We start from the raw sequence: 21,839 nt of genomic DNA on the forward strand, positions 1-21,839 counted from the left end.
TTTCAAAATTTATTGCCATGCCATTTTGAGTGACATGTCCATTAATTTTGGATTAAATTTGACATCACTGAAGTCAGGACAGCCATCTAAAATGCACGACTGAATTACTTGGATTGGAAATATGCTGCAAACCAACAATATTGGTATTTTTGGCAGTTAGAGCAAGTGATTGAATTGATGTTGCTCAGCAAAATAATTTCTTCATATTTTTAAAACTGCATTTTAAACATTTTGAAAAACTTTGTTGCCTATCCCATGCTCTGCTTTGCAGCCTGTTGTGGTCTAAGTATGAGCCTGCCTTTTTTCATGTAAAGTGGGGCTTGCTCCTTGGAGCCAAGTGGACTTACGTCCTAGCAGCATTCCTGGTCCCTGCTGTACTGAGACCTGTAGGGAGGGGGAAGGGGGGAGGGAGGAGAGGAGAAAGAGCCGTGAGGGAGGAGAGAGAACACAAGAACAAGAGAGGAAGTGAGTGTTCATTACAAAGTGTGCCTCTCAGTTGTGGGCATGCCCAGTAGAGTTTGCCTTGCAGCCTGAAATCCAGCCTCTAAATTTGAACAAGAGGGAGACAAGGTGACTGAGCAGACTTTTGTTGCTGCTCTCTCTCTCCCTTTTTCTCTCTCTCCCAATGTTTTTTTTCTCCTCCTCCCCCTGTAGTGAGTGTTTTTTGCTATGGAAGAGCAAGAGGAGGTGCAGATTTCAGCTAGTGAAAAATACAGGAGGAAGTAAAGAAAATAAGAAGAAGAGGAGGACGATGATTGAGAAAAGGCAAGAGAGAAAGACTTCACCCCCATCTCCCTCTTCCCCTCCCTCATTCCTTCCTCTGCCAACGACTTTTACCTCAGAAATAGCGGAGGGACCAACTTCAAAAGGCAGTCAGGAGGGAACTGGAGTGTGAAATCTGAGAAGAGAAGCAAGATGAGAGGCTGACCGGCGCTGTGTTTGCTATGCTGTCCAGGTCAGTGCCCAGGAAAGACCAAACAACTGTTCACTCTTTTTCTTGTACTAGGTTTTCCTGCTTCCAAACTCCTGTTTAGTCTGTGTACATTTTGCATATCGTCCTTTTACAGCTGCTCGTTTTCTGAATTTAAAAAAGTAGTGTGTGCACTGGTGGGGAATTGGGTAAAAAGACTGACTGACACACTGAATGACACGCTGCACATCATCTCCTCTCAGCACCATCCGATTGTTGTCACCTACAGCGGTGTGAAAGTACTGAAACTCCAGCTGCTCCCTTCAGCACTACATATGGAAACTGTTTGGTTGATCGGCTCAGATGTTTACATGCATACATGTGTTGACGGAGGACAGGCTCGATGAATGCGGACACGTGGTTACGATAAGGGAGAAATCATGGAGACGTACCCTAGGCTGGTTGTTCACTCTCACTCACGTGTGTGTGTGTGTGTGTGTGTGTGTGTGGTGGTTGTGAGGTTGTGATGGAGGTACAAAGACATGATTACATTTCATGTTTTGTGAAGGGAGTTTTGGATGCATTTGTCACAGAACTTCTCAGGTACAGGAAATTGGCTGCAGATTTAACGCCCTGCTCTGCCTGATGATATGATGAGTTGGAGGAGTGAGGACGTCCACTCATTTGGTTTCATACATGCATTTTCCGTGAAAATTCATATTCTTGTATTTTCAAAATCATGCTGCTAACTATGTTTAATTATGAAGTTTATTCCCGTAAATTCACGGTGCCTTGGCCTTAACTTAAATCTCCACAATCTAATTATATTATTCATTTTAATCAGAGTGGATTCACAATTATCCAGTAATAATATCAGTGTGGTTTTTACAGCAGATATCAATTGTGATTTTAAGTCAACAAAGACAGTACTGTTATTATTGATGACTATTTATTTTTGTATTAAACCTGTCAGACCGCTCACCTGTCTGGGGCTCTCTTCCATCTGAGCCCCCCCGAGGGCTTGTCCCATTAGCTATCCCGGCGTGCTTTGCCACTGACAACTGAGTGTCAGCAGTGGCCTCCCATTAGACTTGTTGTTGACAGGTTTATTATTACTGGGCTGTGGAAATGGGGCACACCACAGATACTATGGCACTATAGGGGAGAGGAGAGTGGATTTTGTAGCTCCTAATGATAATAATAATAATAATAGTGATAGTAGTAGTAGTGTACTCAATGACTAGTTTTTTTTGTGTGTGTGTGTGTGTGTGTGTGCGTGTTTGTGTGTGTGTCCTATGGTGTACTTTGTCAGCTCTTTCCTCCACCGTTTCCCTGTGAGAATCAGTGAGAAGTGCTTAGCTAGAGTTGCATTTACCCATAATCTTCATATTTTCATACTGATAATTCTGCTGAATGTTTTCTTGATTAATCATTTTTTATTTCATTTTTTTAATTTACAGATTCTGTTGTAGCTTACTTTACAGATATCTCACACATAAATACACTTAAAGCATGTGCTGACCATAAGACCACTAACTATATTTGAGTATTAAAAAATATATATTTTAAAATGATACTAAAATTTAATTAACTAGTATTATGCAAATGGTTTTGCCTGTTTAATTTGTGGAGATAAAAATGATGAATGTTTTGTCAGAATTACATTCCTACCACCTCCTCCTAGCCTCACTGCCTCATTTTGTTGGCAGCGATAAGCTGCACTTTAATAAGTTTACAGTAGTAATGGCTGTTGTCGTCATCTCTGGCATACCAGACATACTGTAGCTAACACTCTCTGCTTGATCGTCATGCTTGTCATGGTTACAATGGGTGTTTCACACAGTTTGCCAGTTTCATACACTTGTGCACACTAAACAACCTCCACTGCAGTAAATAATTTATGGATGGATTAGACTTCTGTTTTACCTTCGTTGTTACCACTTTTATTACAATCCCTCTGCTATTAATGTTAAGGTCACCCTGAAGAGGAAAGGCTTTGCCTGTGAAGTGATTTAACTGAGATTAAAGAAGTCCAATTCATGATTTATTGTTCATTATGTGATGATTTACTGGGAACGCATAGACAAAATGTCCCTAATAAGAGATGACTTCTCCTGGATGTACAAAACTTGTGTTTCAGGAAGGGATCTCTTTTGTATTGTAGATTTTTTTGACTAGCTTGGGATAATCTACAAAGCTACTAAACTACTAAATTACTAAAATACTAAACTGCAAAGACACGCAGCTATGAAGAAAAGACAAAAGTCTTTGTTGGCAATTTAATGTAATTTGTAAGAGGTTGATGTTCTTTGATAAATAACATAATTAAGTACTGCAAAGCAAATTTTCACCAACTTGCATAGATAGTTGATCAAAAACATTCAATGGAGATAATATTAAAATAAAATTAATTCTTAACCTTGGAAATAATAGCCTTCATCGTCTTTGTTCAGCACACAAACCCAAAAGGTGCACCTTGAGTTAAGATTACTTTGTGTGTGTCAGTGTGTTTGTGTGTGTGTGTGTGTGTGTGTGTGTGTCTGATTTTTTTGTAGAGATTTAATTGAGACCTACTTCATTTTTGAATGAGAATTCGATCAATAGGTCAGTTCGCTCATCAAGGTTAATGCTATTCATTTTGTAAAAACAGTTGCATACCAGTTGTACAGCATTTTCTGTGGCTCTGAAGGAGCTTTCTAAAGAAAAAAACAACCCGTTTGATATCATCAGGATTATCTCCGGTTGGGCTTCAGACTTCAAATTTGTCACAGAAATTGGCATTACAAAAATGAATTTTGAAAGAAAAGGGTACAACGTCTAATGAAAGATGATGCCTTACTCATACTAGGAATTAAAAGTAAGGATATCTCGACATCTGTTGCTTTAATTTGACCATTTATTTTCTCAAAAGTCCCCTAGCTTTATGGAAGTCTAACACTAAATTTTTGGAGTACCCCTCTAAAGTGAACTTATTAGGTTTGCCTCGGTTTAATTAAAGGGTATGTCAGCTACAGTTGAGGTCGCCATTGTGAGGTCTCCACGTTTTTCAGTAATCACCTTTTCAACTCAACTGTATTCATTTGCAAGCACCACAGGAAATTTTTTTCTTTTTCTGATCTCTATATTTAAGAATAAATAAATGAAAATGTAATGAATCAGTCCTTGTGGTGGACTAGAGGTGTTTTCAGAAGCATCAGTCTTGTAGTTTCTTAGCAGCAATATTGTGGGTCCATATGGGGCAACTGAACAGAAAGCTGTTGGAGCTCCTTATATCCCAACCATCAGGAGTTCATTTGTTTAACTGTCAGGATGACTCCCTTCTTCCTGGGCGACTCGGTTTCCATGTGTTCCTCCCTGATTCCCTTGACGGCTCATCTGAGGCTCCATGATCCATCACACAGCAGGCAGCCATGTTTTTTGAAAGGGCTGTGAACTTGTTACCTCCCTCAGTCTGCCTGACTGAATGTCAAACCCATTTTTCTTTTCTCGTGTCCCCTTTCCCAGGATTGCTGGTGTATTGAAATAATTGGGCTGCATTCAGTGTGACCAGGTTGTCAGTGCGTCTTTTGAATAGAGATATCAAGTCTGGTGCCATGATTTCCTTGTGACCTCCCTTTCACAGCTTCTTCCTCTGCCTCTGCCCACTTCCCTCCAAGGTCGGGATGGGTCATCATCATGACTCCAGCCTCTCAGTACAATTACACAATATCCATGGTACATTATCTACAGTGGGTCAGCTGGTCTGGAGCTCTGTCTATAGACTATTCTTCCCTCCTCCATTGTCTCTGGGATCTCTGGATCGAGCCTGTTCAACGTGGCACACATTCAAAATGGCAACCTCAAGGGGCTTTTATTCCTCCACCAGAATTCAATCACTTTTCTCTCTCCTCTTGCTGCCTCTCTGCTGAGTTATTCAGAGTTTAATGAGGGAGGGAAATAAAGAGAAGCTTATGGTTTGCTGGATGACTGAGAGGGCTGCCATTTTGTTTCTGTTGGAGAAGCCACACAGCAGGGTTCATGTGAATTTTTTTTTTTTTCTTTCACCAGAGAGGAAGGTGATTGAGATGTCTGAGAAAGAGCCAGGGAGTCTGGAGAAGCGGGGGTCATTAAAGTGTCAGAGAAGCTGCGGCTCTTCAAAAATTCTTCTGCATTTTAGATACAGTCCAGGTTGTGGGGGGTTAAGTAAGAAAAGGAATTTTAAGTATGGAGATATAATCTGCTGCGAGGTATTATGATTATCAAACACTAACGCACTGATTTCATATGCATCAAATAGTTATGTGCCTGTATACCTCCACTGCCATGCATCATTTAATGACTACAGAGGATTATCCCCTTACATAACCGAATGTGGGCGGTTTGGAGACAGCTCCTGACAGTGTGGGAAGGCATGAGACCGGACTGGAGGAAGTGCCAGGCTGACGCTGCATGACGGGGCTGTTGTTGTGATGTTCAGCCTGGGTCACAGTCCATGCTATGTATCAGCTGTCAGACAGCGTGTTTGGTTTACCGGCTGCACGGGCGTCAGCAGTGATGCAAGGCTCTTCTGTCTGACATCAGAGATGGCACTCAGACTGGAGAGGTAGAAGAGTTCAGCTGGCTTACACATTTTGTTTCTCTCTCTCTAGTTCTCTCCCATATACGTACATATACCTTGTGTCACTGAGGTCAGCGATGGTCTCTATCTCTGGAACTGATTGTTACTTTTCCCACAAGCAGTTGTACCAGCCAGCTGCTGCGGATGTGCAGTTCCTAGAAAAAAAACAACATATACATATACAACGTATACACCAATCAGCCACAACATTAAAACCAGTTACCAATTTAATGTTGTGGCTGGATGGTGTACAAGGACAGTTTTAGCACATCCTTAATGGGGTTTTGTCAGGGGGCCATAGATTATTTTCATACCTAGCTAAATCACTCTTCATGACATGTTTTTGTACAGCACTTAATATTAGGCAAAATGGGCCTTTGCAGCAGAAAATTGCAGTTAAAACAACAGAGAAAAAGATATGATTCTATTTCTTAGAATCACTATGTGCAGGGCTAGCACAAGTGTTTTTGGGGCCCGGGGCAGAACTTGACCCTCAAAAAACGCCCAACCTGCACAGGGTCTCAGCACTATCTATTTATGAGACTATACCACATAAGTCTGATGATAATCTACTGAAAAGTAAAACAAGGCAATTAGAACAAGTAAAAACTTTAAAATGATTTCAATACATTTTTAAACATTTTTAAAACATGTATATATGCAGGTTTGGAGAACAACATTAGAAAACATTGCTAGAAAGAAACTTGTAAAACTATCTATCTAGTTCAGTTTTGTTCTTATTTACTGCAAGTGTGCAGTGCAAACATAAAGCATTTAAAAATGAAGCAATAAAGAATTAAATATGCAATTCCAAAATGGTACAAAATAAAATTCCAATATTCTTTTCTTTTTCTTTTCCTTGTCTTTCCTTTTTTTTTTTAAGTTTAGTGTTGGGGTGCCTGGTGCCAGAGGGTCCCTGAGTGTCCATTTATAGCCAGACTATGTAACACAGTGTTTCATTTACAAATGAAACTGAATGCATAAGTAATAAAACATACTCAAATTAATACACAGTTTACAGGTTCCTTACTTCCTTACTTGGCCTGGTAAGACCAGTAGCTAATGGTGGCTATTGGTGGCTAACATATTAGCTAACTTCAGCTAGATATTGCTGTGAAACTGACATTACTGTGTGGCTCTTTTATGCTTATGCCACTGTTACACCACATTTTAAAGCTGGACCGCGGGATTTATGGGGCTCAATAAGTTTTAGGGAAGAAAATGGAGGGCTATATTGTTCTCTCAGATTAGTAATTTGTGCCCTCCAATTACAAATCATGGCCTAACTATGCTATGGTCATGGGATGAGTATACTGTACTTAATTTGTTCTCTGAATGTAGTGATACAACCCCTCAAATACATATAGTAAGTCGACTCTTCCAATGTATAATAAACCCCCTCTTAGCTTTCCCACTGTTTTATTTAATATTTAGCCCATGTTCTTGTCCATTTGATGCAATGAAGTGTTACTGGAGTTGAGTTTTTATGAACTGAAATCCATCTAATCATGAAGCGCTATACTTTATGCTATAAAATCCTTTTAAAATAACATAACAGCATTGTGTTTAACAGGCAAAGTCTGAAGTACATCTACGGTACATAGGTTATCGCAGTCTAAGATCAAAATCAAACTGTGCTAAAGCCAAACACTCCATAGCAACTGTGCGGAGGGGACAAATGTAATAAAACCTCAATCAATTAAAGTAAGGGAATTAATTCAGTAATTTAACAGCACAATTTAGTCATCTGAGAACATAAATAATATATTTCAAGGGAACTAATCAAGTAATTGGGGGGTACAAATTACTAAATTATGGAAAGTTGTTGAATGTTGTAGTGGGGGGGGGGGGGATATAAGCTCTCCTTTTAACTCTATACATCTCTGTCTGTCTCTCTGCAGCTTCCCTCGACTAATTTCATACCCCTCCCTTCTCTCTCGACAGGGGTGAGAGGTGCAGGTTGACAGCCTCGCAGGTCTCCTCATTACGCTGTGTCTGAGCCAGCAGAGATTTATAGAGATGATAAAAGCAGTCTGGAGGGCAATAATGACCACAGGCTCTGATGCAGTAGGAGGGAGGGGAAAGGCAGCGCTCTGTCTGGCCACCCGCTCTGCCTCTGATCACTCACTGTGTTACCAAAATGACTTTGCCTCATACGAAATGAAACAGCAGAAAAAGTTAGCTTCGACTGTTGAATATATTCATTTATTCACATCTATATATTCACATCATTTTATCCTTTTTATTCCAAACTTCTCTCTGCTTCCCAGTACCTTGTGTGACCTCCAGGCAGTTTTCAACATATGGCAGACCACCAAATTTAATTCATATTTACATAAAACTAATTAATGTTTTTTCACTAAAAGTCCCTGTCCTTACAGCTTCACTGACTTATTGCTACTTACTATGGAATTATGTATTTAAGAAGTATGTGTAGCCCTGCCTCTCCCTTCCCTCCTACTACATTGGAGCCTGTGGTCATTATTGCCCTCCAGAATGCATCGTGTACAATATATAATATATATGTGCAGTAAATATATAAATATATATATACTACATGTTTCATGGGCAGCTTCTGTTGTTTCAACGTTAGTTCACAGACAAAAAAGCTCACACATGGCTCAGAGTTGACTGAGAGTTGAGAGTTGCCATTTAGATTGAGGTGGAGTTGTGAATGTGAGGACTGAATGGGTGATCATGCAAGTGAAGAGGATAATAATTAGCTCAAAACAAAAGCAAAAATTACATCAGAGAGATATCAAAAGCAGTTTGTTTGAGAAAATCAGCAGTTGGGTACACTCTAAGAAAGCAGTGCATACAGGAAAACTAGAAAATGGCAAACAACCTGGTAGGATCATCAAGTCTTGTGGATGAGCAGAAAATTATTTGGATGTTATAGAAAACATAACCATAACCACAGATGTCCCACCTCTCCAGATGAAAATCCCTGGTAAACCTCAAAAACAGAAAGGCCAGGCTGCAGTTCACAAAAACACACAAAAAGAAAGCAGTGGAGTTCTGGAACAAAATTAAACAAAAATCAACCTCTGTCAAAATGATGGAAAGAGGAAAGTGTGGAGAAAAAAGGAACAGCTCATGACCCAAAGCCACCACCTCATCTGTCAAACGTGGTCATGGTTCTGTTATGGCTAGGTTATGTATGGCTGCCAATGGAACTGGCAAACTGGTATTTATTAATTATTTAACTGCCAATGGAAACAACAGGATGAATGCTGAAGTACACAGGAGCATTCTGTGCTCAGATTCAGTCAAATGCAACAAAACACAGTGGATGACATTTCATCATTCAGCAGGACCAACCAAAGAGCTTTTCTGGGTGAAGAGGTGAAATATCCTTTACTGGCCTAGTCAGTCACCTGATCTTAGTCCGACTGAGCTGCATTCCATGCTAGAGAGCATCACCAGGGAAGATACAAAGTGTCTGCTGATGTCTGTGGGTGAAAGATTTCAGGCAGTCATTGACTGCATAGGATTTTCCACAAAATATTTAATATGATGATTTTGTTTGACGTCATGTGTGTCTGTCCAATTACCTTTGAACCCCTAAAATTTGGGTACTATGTGTTTAATTGATGTAAACCTACTCAAATTCAAGTCTAAACCAGTGTGAGGAACTTGACAGCAATGATGAAGTCCATGCTCTAAGAACATGCGCCCGCAGTCACCCACTGGAACAAATCCACCAACCTAAAGTATCTGATATCCTTTCTACGATTTAGCAGATACTATTGGTGGTTCATTGAGAACTATTCTGCCATCATCCTCCCTCTGACAGAACTAACCAAAGGTTAAACCCTGCTCAATGCAAAAAAGAAAGTAACCATCTAACAAAAGAGCGCTACTTCAAGGTTTCAGAGCCTTTTGGCAACTGTTGGACCCCAGCTTGTGATGACACCTTTCACCACATCATTTATAGGCTCACACATGCACTTGTCTTGGCTTTTGCTGACCAAACTAAGGCCTACACCCTGCATTCAAATGTAAGCCTGAACAGGTTGGAAGCCATGTTGAATGAAAAGAATCCTGAGGGACTTCGCTCAGTTTTCTTCGCCAGCTGTTATTTGAGTCAGGTAGAGCTCTTCCAGCTGGTGGAACTATCCAATCCACCAGCTAGAATTTCTTGCTTTGAAAGGGGCAGTATTTGAAAAGGATCATAACTACATGTATGGAGCAAAATTCACTTTGAGAACAGTCAAAGCTGTTTGAGAACCTGGTCACATATGTCTTGACAACCACCAGGCTTAATCCCACAGGCCACAGGTGACTCAATGCACTTTCTCCCTGTGACTTCAACATCCAGTGTAAACTTGGTCATGAAAACATCTATGCTGACTTGCTGTCCAGAGATCTGCAAAGGCCAGAGGATGACTGGGTCAAAATTCAATTTTCCCCTCAAATAACACCACCAGATTTGTTGACCATCTCACCTGATGCCATTCCTGCAGTTTATACCTATCTAACCCAGACAGATGTTAGCCCTCTTGCGCAGCTGAGCCATATTGCTATACCTTCTCAATCCAGACCCATGGTTTTGAAATCCATGCATGAAAACACTGGGCACTTTGTCCTTGACCAAAACAAAGAACTCATCAAGGACTGGTTTTACTGTCCAAAAATGGCCACTGAGTTCACAATGTACACCCAGAACTATGCAAGGTGCATAGCTGGGAAGGCTCTCCTACAAGAGCCAAACCTTTACAACAGATCACAAGCACTGACCCTCTAGAATTTGCATACATCGACTTTCTCTCCATCGGTCCTGACTCCAAAGGATTAGCCAATGTGCTGGTCATCACACATCATTACACAAGATATATTCAGGCTTTCCCAACCAAAGTTTAAAAGCCTTGACTGTTCTTGTTTGAAAAGTGCATCCTCCACTATGGATTTCAAGCTTGCACCCACTCTGATCAGGGATGGGACTTTGAGAGCAAAGTTATAATAACTCCTGACCATACTTGGCATCTGCAAGTTGGGAACCTCTCCCTACCAGCCTCAGGGATAAACAGCAAGCATGGGAGATTCAATCACACTCTCGTGTATATGCTAGGCACACGTGATCCAGCTCAGAAGCCAAAATGGAGCCAGTATATAACTCAGCTTGTGAATGCTTATAATTTCACAAGAAATAATGCCACGAGTTACTTGTATTTACCTTCTTCTTAATGTTTGGAAGAGAGGCGTGGCTACCAGTAGATGTGTTTTGACATATGTCCAGATATAAAGGATAGTTTACATCATCCCCGGTTCATGGCCCACATAGGAAAAGAATTACAGAATGCTTACCAGATGCAGCTTCCAAGAACCATGAACGAAACAAAAGGCCATATGAGAGTCAGAGTCAGAGTCATATATCAGACAAGTCAGGAAGGTGACAGTGTACTAGTCTACAATCTTGGCTACAGTGGAAAACAAAAAAAAACACTTGACTAATGGAACTCACCACAATATGTAGTGATTGTCATCTACCCAATATCCCTGTGTATCATGTAAAACGAGAGAGAGAGAGCCAGGCATGATGAAAACAGTACACAAAGATCACCTCCTGCCCATCAGTTACTTGGTGAGAGTTCCTGCTCAAATGGATAACCAAAGAAACCAATGACCATAGCACAGCAAGCAGAGTGTGATAATTAAAATCAGATACAAACCCAGAGCAAGTAAGTCAAGAAGACTGGACTTAAGAATCTGAAGAGCAAGGTAAATGCTACATACCCCAGTTGAAACTTGATGCAAGGAGATGTCCTTGTTACAGTAAACAGAGCTAGTAGAGCTGAATCAGGTTTTTATGACTAACCATATTAACTTCAGCAGCGCAAATGGGAGAACATCTACAGCCATAACAAGACTCTGTGATGGATACAGAGCTAGAGGAGGGAGATGTCCTGACAACTATAACCTTGGGTGTGGGTGCTGATTCCCCCCTGAACTCAGTGCAAGAAAGAAAATGAAACTTGTCCTATGCCTCAGCTATGACAGCCCAGGACAGCCTTCAGACAGACCTGTTACCGTAGTTTATCGAAGCGTGATAATTCTGTTTGGCTATGACCCGGAGACCTAAGACAATAGCACAAGCAACCCTCATTTAAGAAGTCACCTACATAGGCAAGTTTAAGTTGACAGCAGTCAACGTGCTGCTAATAGGTCTGATGAAGGCATACATAGGCTCTACTTGGGCGGCCTGACCAGGTAGATAAAATTACTCTGTTTTAACTTAGCTAAATTCTTAATTAGAACGTCTTATTTCACTGTTTTCAAACAAATTTTCGGCCACACAGCTGTCTGAGTAGTGGTGCTGCAGTAACTGAGTGGCAATTAGAGGCTTCTCTGTACAGAGCTGCCTAGGTAGTGTCTACCATAGCCTGCATGTGGGGTGTTTAAGGGACATCTGTAAATTGTAGCAACAGAAGATAAGTTGGGTTACACTCTCTCCCTCTAGAGTGCATGAGTCTCTGCATGCACATTGGTCACACGCTGCACCACCCACCACCACAAGTAAATTCTCAACCTATGAGAAAGACTGCACTAATCAGTCTGTTATTGTTGCTGAAAACAACTGAAGGAGCATTTCCAGAGATAGGCCTATTTTTATTTAACATATGCTGTTTATTTTATATAATTTTTCATGTACATGTTTTGCAACTGTATATTTTTAAACAGGGAAGGAGACCTTCGCTTTTTTAAATTTTATTTTGATCACAGTCTGTTTTAAAGTGCTTGTGACATCTCACATCTGCCTTTGACTTACAGCTGAACATTTAGCCCCCTTTGTAGAAGATACCAAGATATATATCGTGTATCGCCATTCAGCCTAAAAATACTGAGATATGATTTTTGGTCCATATTTTTGGTCCTAGGTTAATTTAAAATGCTCATAAATATTATTACAATGTAGTTATTTTATTTTCAACTAGTTGTATGTATATCTGTTTTGCTCAGTATAAATGTGTTCTAGTCAGTATTAACACGTTCTGTGCGATATAAACATATTCTGCAGCTTTAAATTGATCGTTTGCAGTGTACTTGGTGAATATATGGTGTAAACAGAGTACAACCTATATGGTTTAGTTATATTACAAGGTTGTTAATGAGAGCCGGGGCTAGAGAGGAGCAAGTGGTTGAGCAAGGGAGGTGAGCGAGCGGCAGTGACAAGCAGAGCTTTGAGATAGGTGAGTGAGACAAGAAGACGAGAAATGTAGTCCATTGAGGTTTCTCAATATAGAGTTTGAAAGTTATATCGCTGTAGAAACTAAGGCGTGTTATGACTGCAAACCAGTGAAGAGCCATGTGTGTGTGCATTGTGAGATCGACACAGTAGCTGACATTTTGTAACGAGCCTTTCCTGTTAACTAACTTAGCTGGCCATGAGGGACAGTGTACTGCACACTCCACTACACAAAGAGGATTTGTCCTGTTGTTCGCCATGGTCAGCCATCAGCCCACTGCCATTCCATTTCACTGCGCCTGGAGGTGCAACATTAGGACACTGTGACACTGACTCTGCTATAACTAAGGTTTATTGTGTACAATTGGTATGTTTTGTTAATTTTCTGCTATTTATTTTACTTTTTTGCGCAAACCTTTATTTTTCTATATGCCATTATTCCCCTGTTTATTTAATAAATTTGAGTTCATATTAGGGGGTGTAGTTGTGTTGTGATTTCTCTTTGATACTGAGACAAACATAGTGAAGCCTTAGAAATGAGGTAGGAAATAATTGTTGGTTCACATAGGTCTGGACAATATCATCACTAATTTTTTTTTAATATTAATTGATAGATATTTACGTTTAATACAGTTAATGAGAAAGGAAACACATTCAACTTGTTTGTTAGACCTAAAGGATACACGTGGTGTGCTCTGGTGAATGTAAAGATAACCTGTTTGTTTATAAAGAAACGCCAAAGAGTACCTTTTAATTTGAAGTTCAAGGGGTATGTGCAGTTTAGGATTGAGTCCTAAATAAATCAAAAAAAGGTTTATCATGTTTCTAAACTATAATTTATTTTTGAATCAATAACTTGATACTCTCTGCAGCCAAAATGGTATATTTATGCTCAACAAGGCAACAGCAACAACGCTTGGTACAAAATTCAGTGTGCTATTGTATACTGATACTGGCAGCTGTATTTGGTATTTAGTTCTTTGTACTCCATGGGATGGTACATCTTCAAATAGTGGAAAAGGTTTCTGTTTTCCCCATCTTTGTCAGCAAAGGCATCTTGCATATCTTGCAAAAGATAACACTCGGCTGTTTATCCAGCTTTAGAAATCTGAAACATTGTCAAATCACCAATGTTGTGTGACCTCTCTTTGCCACAATTTCCTCATCTTGTGTTGATGTCTGACTGTACTCATGGCCACTCATTTTTACTTTTCCAACATGTTTTTTACCCGTTGTTTTGGCCCTACATGTATCAGCTACATAGCCCTAATGCTGTAGCCAAACAGAGTGATTGTACAGATGAGGGTTGACCCAAAAGTAGAAAAGATACACTTATTGTAAATGACTCATCTCTTTATCATGTTTATTGTGGATTTTTTTTGTGTGATTATTATTACTTTTGTTGCCCAGCCCTAGGTTCATACAGTCTAAACTACACTCTTTTTTTTCCTGAACAATATGTTTATTTAGATTTCAAAGTACGAATAAGAGTTTAACGAACTACATTAGGTAGTTCTAAGTTTCCAAACTCAAGGTGCTATCCGTAGGAAAAGGATAGAGAAAGCGCTGCATACACCGATCAGCTACAACATTAAAACCACCTGCCTAATATTGTGTAGGTCCCCCTCGTGCTGCAAAAACAGCTCTGACCGGTTGAGTCATGGACTCCAAAAGACCTCTGATGGTGTCCTCTGGTATCTGGCACCAATACGTTAACAGCAGATCCTTTAAGTCTTGTAAATTGCGAGTTGGGGCCTGCATGGATCAAACTTGTTGTTCCAGCACATCCCACAGATGCTCGATCAGATTGAGATCTGGGGAATTTGGAGGCCAAAGCAACACCTCTTTGTCATGTTCCTCAAACCATTCCTGAACAATGTTTGCAGTGTGGCAGGCCACATTATCCTGCTGAAAGAGGACAATGCCTTCAGGGAATACTGTTGCCATGAAGGGGTGTACTTAGTCTGCAACAATGTTTAGGTAGTTGCCATGTGTCAAAGTAACATCTACATGAATGCCAGCACCCAAGGTTTCCGAGCAGAACATTGCCCAGAGCATCACACTGCCTCACAAATCATAAAAACCCAAAAATAATGACTCAATTAAGCTTCCACTCCCATCTGTTGCTGTTTAACAATTAGCCAAACAAAATCCAAAATATTAAACATAGCAAACAATGCTGCACAACTTCCAGACTTCCCTGAAGAATATGATTAGATCAGACTAAATGTGTTGGACATATCGAAAAATGAAAACAAAGTCTAACCCATTTTTCCCTCATCAAAAGGGCTGTAGCTTTGAACATTAAATAACCCATAAACATGAAGCATGGTACCCCAAACTCTGAGCAGCAAACTCCAGTTTTAGTAGTTTTATATGAGATAATATGCATACCTACTACATCCGCAGGGTATGACTTGTGTGTTGTTCACTGTCGATAATGTTGGTAAGGCTACTGGAGACACCTGCTCAGTTGGGACTGTCCTGTGAATGCACAAATACCCTAGTGTCAACATCTAAATTGCATCTACACTCACCGAGCCCTTTATTAGGAACACCATACTAACACTGGGGAGGGCCTCCCTTTGGTCTCAAAACAGCCTCAAATCTTCATGACATGGAATCCACAGGATGTTGGAGACATTACTTCAAGATTCTGGTCCATGTTGACATGAATGCATCACATCATCTCTGCAGATCTGTCAGTTGCACATTCATGCTACTGGATTCAGATCTGGTGACTGGGGAAGACACTGAAGTTCATTGAACTCACTGTCATGTTCATGAAACCAGTTTGAGACAACTTCTGCGTTGTGACATGTTGCAATATCATAACGGAAGTAGCCATTAGAAGATGTGTAAATTTTGGCCATAAAGGGATGCATATATATGGTCAGCACCAATACTCAGGTAGGCCGTGTCATTTAAACCATGATTGATTGGTATTAAGGGGCCCAAAGTGTGTCAAGAAAACATTCCTTACACCATTACACCAATGAAACTAGCCTAGACTGTTGACACAAAGCAGGTTGGGTCCATGGATTCATGCTTTTGATGGTAGAGTCAAATTCTGACTCTACCATCTGCGTGCCTCAGGAGAAATCCAGATTCATCAGATCGGGATATGTTTTTCTAGTCTTCCACTGTCCAGCTGTGGTGAGCCTATGTCCACTGCAGCTGAAGTGAAAATATATTGCCTCAACAGTCTGACACTTCCTACTTTATTGTATGTATGTGAATAAGTAATGTTACAAATATTAATTTAAACCAAAAAAGGTACAAGGTGATGATTTTTTAAAACTCTGTGTTTTACTCCAACTACTGTCCATCCCTGTACAATGATCTGTGTGAAAACCCAACAGTCATTTTGATTATTCAAATGAATGTGTTTTTCGTGGTGAATGAGATTTAAAGATTATGTGTGTAACTGGACAGAATCTTACCTGTCTGTTTAGCAGACTAAATAAAATACAAATCTGGAGATGAAATGATGCAAAAAAGAAATAGAAGCAGGTGATGGTCCCCTTTTGCAGATAAGAGAAAATTAGAAATAAGAATAAGAAAATAAGTATTCCGTGTTGGCAACACTGTTCCCATTGCTTTCTGTCCCTTTATCTTTTATCTCAGTTATAGATCACTTGTCCCTCTCTGGCTGTCACATTTCACCTTTGGCTTAAAACTAAAGAATAAAGACAAGTAGCATTGTTTCTGTAATGGTTTATCATGTGGCTCAGAACTTGGCCATTTATTAAAAGTCACTGTATATACACAGTAAGCATTGTGGAACTAATCAGTCATTAATATTATTTATTCATCATCATTAGTATTAATTTGATTTGTTTGGCATGGTAAATTTAAGATAACTTAATATCTTCTGTGAAATTTTTTCTTTACAAACCCATACTTTATGGTCAAATTCCCGGACAGGTACGGTTTATTTCACTTCAGTTCATCTCTAAATGTACACTATATTCCCTTTTTATCATCATCCTCTTGTCCTATTTCTAATTTTGCATTCATTGGAAATGTAAGCCCTCATCATGCAGCCCCACAGTAGCAAGGTTAGAGAGCGTGCTTTGCTGCAGCCTCTCACAGCGCTGGCTGACTGTTTCTGTCCCTTCTTCGAGCTGCTTGCCACTGAACCCAACCACAGTCCTCCCCACCATCACCTTTATTTATCTTTACACCTGCTGTCGTTTTTGAGCCACGTAAAGACAAGGCCATTTAAAGACTTGGCTCCAAAAATATTAAAGGAGGACAATACTGTTACCAACAGTAACTAACTGCTATATTTGTATAAAAGCTATTAATAAAAGCCAACCACTTTTAAAAAATGTTGACTAATAGGATGCCAGTTTTCATTATCTTTTAATTTGTCCATTTCATGTGAAAAAGAAAAAAATCATGCCATCATTATTGACAGGAAAATATTTTGGCTCAAAGGCTGTATAATGTAGCTTTAAAGCCCCTGAAAACTTGGCTTCAAATCTTAATTATTTATCTATAATATTAAATATTAATACGTAATAAGCATCTGTCAAAGTTAAAAAAAAAACATTTATAAAAACAAAACAAAACAAAAAAAACACTCCAAAACTCAGCTTATCTGCTTCATCAAGACTATGTGGGTGTACTTCGATCAGATTTTATTGTCAGTAATCAAACAACCCAACCCCTGTCATCATATTCTGATTCAAATGTTCCTAAATCATTATTGGTGGACAGGATTATGTTACATCATCTTTTTTCCAACTGAGCTCTGCCCATTTAAAACTAGTCAGAAAAGCTCAATGAAAAAAAGGAATACAGAAATCAGTCACATGTAATAACCAAACCTGTTCAAACTTTGGCAGAAAATAGTGTGTTCAGTAGGATTTCATTGATCACAATAAGAAGCTGATTGAGAAAATAAGTTTTCAGGGCCTTTAAAGTATCCCATTTTACAAGCAATCAAAATGTTATGCGTGTCTTGTATGAACTATATGGTATGTTTCTAACCTAAACCCTATTTTTAATATTAAGCCATGACTGGCCCGTTTTATGCCTATTATCAAACCAATACAATAATGATGCATTACCAGAGCAGAAACATATTTCACCTGGCCAAAATGACAAATCATGCCCTTTTCTGTTGTCAAATTATGAATTTAAAGGTTGAGTTTCTACCATCTGCCAGGGTTTCATATTAGCTGTGGCTTCATATTCTTTGTCTATGTGAAAGTGATGTTTGAATTTCGAAGAGTAAGACCCAAGAATTGGGTATAGAACTGTTGATATCATGAGATTTTGGCCAAGAAGCTTTAATATACTGAACAGCTATATTAACCCATCCAAGTGAACCTTCAGGTGATGTCTGTACATGTATATTTTGTCTCAGAGAAACACAAAGAGACAAATTCCTACTTTCAGTGAGCGAGAAGGGTAAACCAAGCACTTTAAAATTAGTCATTTTGCCTCAACACACTCACTCCTGTCTCCTTCGCTTTGCTTCCAGTTCCATTTGCTGGTCAATTGTTATGTTAATAGGGGTCAGAAGATGAGGGGGTTCTCACGTTCAATGTGAAATTTTATCCCTTTGTGTTGCTGTGGCTCAAGCTGCCATGACAGAGGCCGGAGGTGAAATTCAATTCAGCTGAAATTCCCCAATGAGTCTGGCCTTGGGCTGGACTGTGCTAGACTGGACTGGAGTTGCTCTCTGTTTAGCCAGGGTTCTTGTGTGTTAGAGGATATTGACTTTGTAAACCTGATGATGAGCAAGGGCTGAGGGGAACTACGCCATGACTAGTGTGTCTTTAATGACAACTTTTGATTGGCATGACCACAAAGACATTTTTATATTTGAAGCAACAGTACTTCATATTTTTCACCTGAACCAGTGTCGTTGATCGAGGCCTTGTAGTGCCCAAAACACACTAATTTTTCAATTATTTAATATTGCCAGAAACAAGCACTCATAATATATGATTCTGCAAAACCCCAGATTACATTTTCTTCCTTTCATATGTGTACTTGAAAACTATGTTATGGTTATGGTTAGACAAAAATTGTCGTTATAGTCAATAATGTGGTCAAAGTTACGCAACTTAAATAATTGGTTAATGGTAGACAAGGATCGTGGTTACATTTGATCAAGACTAAGAGTCTAAAGCTATGCTAGCAGTTTTGTGAGACTGTACTGAGAGAATCAGCAAAATTATTATGAAACATCATCTGGGAACCATGAATGTCTGTACAAGATTTTGCGTCAAACTATATAGCAGATTATGAGACATTTTACTAGATAATTGGAAACAATGACCTGCTAGTGTCAATGGAGGAAAAGTCACAGGATCACCACAGTCATCCTCTGGGGAACATGACTGTCTGTACAAAATCCCTTGCCGCTCCATTGAATAGTTTAGATATTTCAGTCTGGAGCAAAGTGGTGGATTGATGACCAACATTGCCATCCTAGGCCACAGTGGCAGCATGGCCAAAAAAGTAAGCTAAGATTAATTGCAGATCTCTGCCAGGACGTGAATCCATTCATGGAAGTGGGACTCAGTAGAATTGAATTTTATGTGATTTACCAAGGTGTGTATCTTACCCCATATCAATAGCAAATGGTTTATGATGCTTGCAGTGACAAAAATATGTTTATGAAACTCCACAGCAAAGCTTCAAATATAATGACATGTTTGCTGATGATAATCTGCAGACGTTCTTGTGAAAACTATTTTCTACATAATTTTGCTTGTGAGCTGCCTATCAGACTGTTTGTATTGTGAATAACTACATACAGTTTGTCCCTGTATTTGGAGAGACAGTACTTTTGAGTTTCAAGTATAACTTTTTTGTTGATGTTTAGGTGAGCTATAGCCAATATTTTGGCTAAAACCTTTATTTTACCAAAAAACACTAAAAAGTACTTTGACTCTTGGTACCAGGAAAATTACATTTTATTGTGCTCTGGGGTAAACCGTCCAGTAAAGAATGGAAAATTATGAGAAAAATTCTCCTTCTCCCTGTAATCGTTTTTTTCTGCACACTTACTGTGCCACATGACACTGACCTTATATTACTTTATGCGCTTGCTTGCAGGAGTTTCCAAAATTGCCCAAGCCGCTGATTAGAGATATATCTCACTGGTTTACATGCTTGCAATTTAGAGCTTGAAAGGGCTCTTCAGTTCAGAGTTAGACCTCTAATGTTACCCTTGAGCACTGTCCAGCACAACTTGGTAAATATGATTAAATACTTTTTCAATTCCTGCTGTCAAATTTTCATGAATTACTTCATAATTATGCATCTCTATCCATATAGCTTGTTATTCTTTTCACCAGTGCCAGAAAATGACAAATTACATATGAAATCTCAATCCAAGTAACTGTGCAGGAGTGATCAGATACTGAAGGTTGCGGGTAGATAATTTAGAGGTAATTTTGGGAATAACCTTGTTAAGCTAATGGTGGATTTTTATGAATAGACTCCAGTCTGTGTGTATAACCTTGAGTAGCAGTGAGAGTATTTTCTCTTCAGAGAGATGTGAATTCAACCCTGCCATCCTCTCTCAAAAAATATATATTTGTGTCCTTGGGGCCTCCTACAAGCAAGAGTCAGAGCTGGATTTGTAGAATCTATAAAAAATATTAGCAACACAAACATTCGCTCAATAAAACACGTTGTTTTTCTGACATGTGGAGTGATAAAGGTATGTGAGTTTGAATTGGTATTTAAATTCAGTTGCACAGAAAAATCAAAAGCATCCAATGACAAAATTTCCCTACAAATGTTAATAGCAGAGAAAGTTTCAAGCCCTGACTGAGGCATACACATTTCATGAGCAGTTACTCTACTTAACTATGCCACATTTTCCTGTTCAGTGTCCTGTTTCAGGAAAGACAAAGAAATGAGTGGTATTTTTCAAAATGCTTTCAACATCCACCCACGGCAGTAATTCTGGGAAAAAGGAGACAGCTATTTCCAGCTAAACTAATGTTGTTGAAGGCCTCAAAGAGAATAGCAACATGCCCTCAGACAGATAAAAAAAGACACAAGACCAAAGTGTGTTGGAATATTCATCGGCGCCTTGCATTATAATTCAATCATATTTGTTTATTTCTTAGTAAAGGGAGTTATGGCATGGGTGGAATCCATCAAGCCTCTCAAAGCATTCCTCAGGGACACACTCATACACAAGTTTATATATTTGGTGTCGGGGAGGAAATGTGGTGGGTGCATGAGGTTCAAACAAAGATCCTGTTTACAATAAGAGACTGTGCTTTCTATAGGAGGAGTTTGAGCTACCTGCCATTCTAACATATTTACACTAGTATAGTGCCGAGGGAGTATGGAAGTAATTACAGGGCGGTCACATTTGGTTCCTGGTGGAAAAGAAAGCAAACCAGCAGTCTTGTTAAATATGATTAAACTACCCTGAATCCCAAAGTTGGTGTCGGTGGAGGGCTGTGAAGGCTGAGGAGGCCCATGGCTAGATTCACGGGCCACCTGCACCAGCATGGGTCCATTGTTTTTAGATATTTGCTGCTAATTAGTTTATGAGAAGTACAAAATCAAATTTGTACCCTGATAATGATTATTTAACCCAGCATTAATTGATTATTTGGCCACCTGGGGGCAGTGTAACAACAACTTTTGCATACTATCACAAAATAAAGTTGTTACAATGTTAGCAAACAATGGCTAATGTACACATCAAGCTAATGAGGAAACAGAAACATTTCGAAGTTGTATTTCTGGCCATCTGACAAATATAAGACCTATATTCACTTGCCTTTCAAGTTTGTCTTTGCTGCCTACAAAGGGAGTTATTTGCCTCTTTAGAGACTAAATCCTCCACTATGTTCACTAGTTACAGATGGGTGACCAATTAAAGGAAAAGCCACCATAAGGTGTCTTAGTAAGGTGTTGGGCCTCCATGTGCTGTCAGAACAGCTTCAACCTAGCCTTCAACAATAAAAGACCTGTAACATTATCAGATAAACATGAAACAGGTTACCCCATTCTCCCCACAGCAAACTCCAGTTTTACTAGTTTTATATCAAATAATATGCATACTGTCACAACAGGTGTTCGGAGCATTGAGGACCCAAGCGCAGTCACACAGGCAGGTAGGTGCAGTGAAGATACTTTAATGAAGAAAACAA

At 39.4% G+C, this 21,839-nt stretch overlaps 1 long non-coding RNA gene across 2 annotated transcripts in view; it reads left to right on the forward strand.

Moving 5' to 3' along the window:
* Positions 1–551: 551 nt before the first annotated feature.
* LOC120791477 overlaps positions 552–21,839 on the forward strand; it is a 112,917-nt gene continuing 91,629 nt past the window's right edge. For both annotated transcript variants that reach the window (XR_005707687.1, XR_005707688.1), the window contains exon 1: positions 552–955. This is a non-coding gene — a long non-coding RNA (uncharacterized LOC120791477). The remainder of the gene's footprint in view (positions 956–21,839) is intronic.

The sequence above is a fragment of the Xiphias gladius genome, chromosome 7, assembly GCF_016859285.1.
Source record: "Xiphias gladius isolate SHS-SW01 ecotype Sanya breed wild chromosome 7, ASM1685928v1, whole genome shotgun sequence".
Lineage (NCBI taxonomy): Eukaryota > Metazoa > Chordata > Actinopteri > Istiophoriformes > Xiphiidae > Xiphias > Xiphias gladius.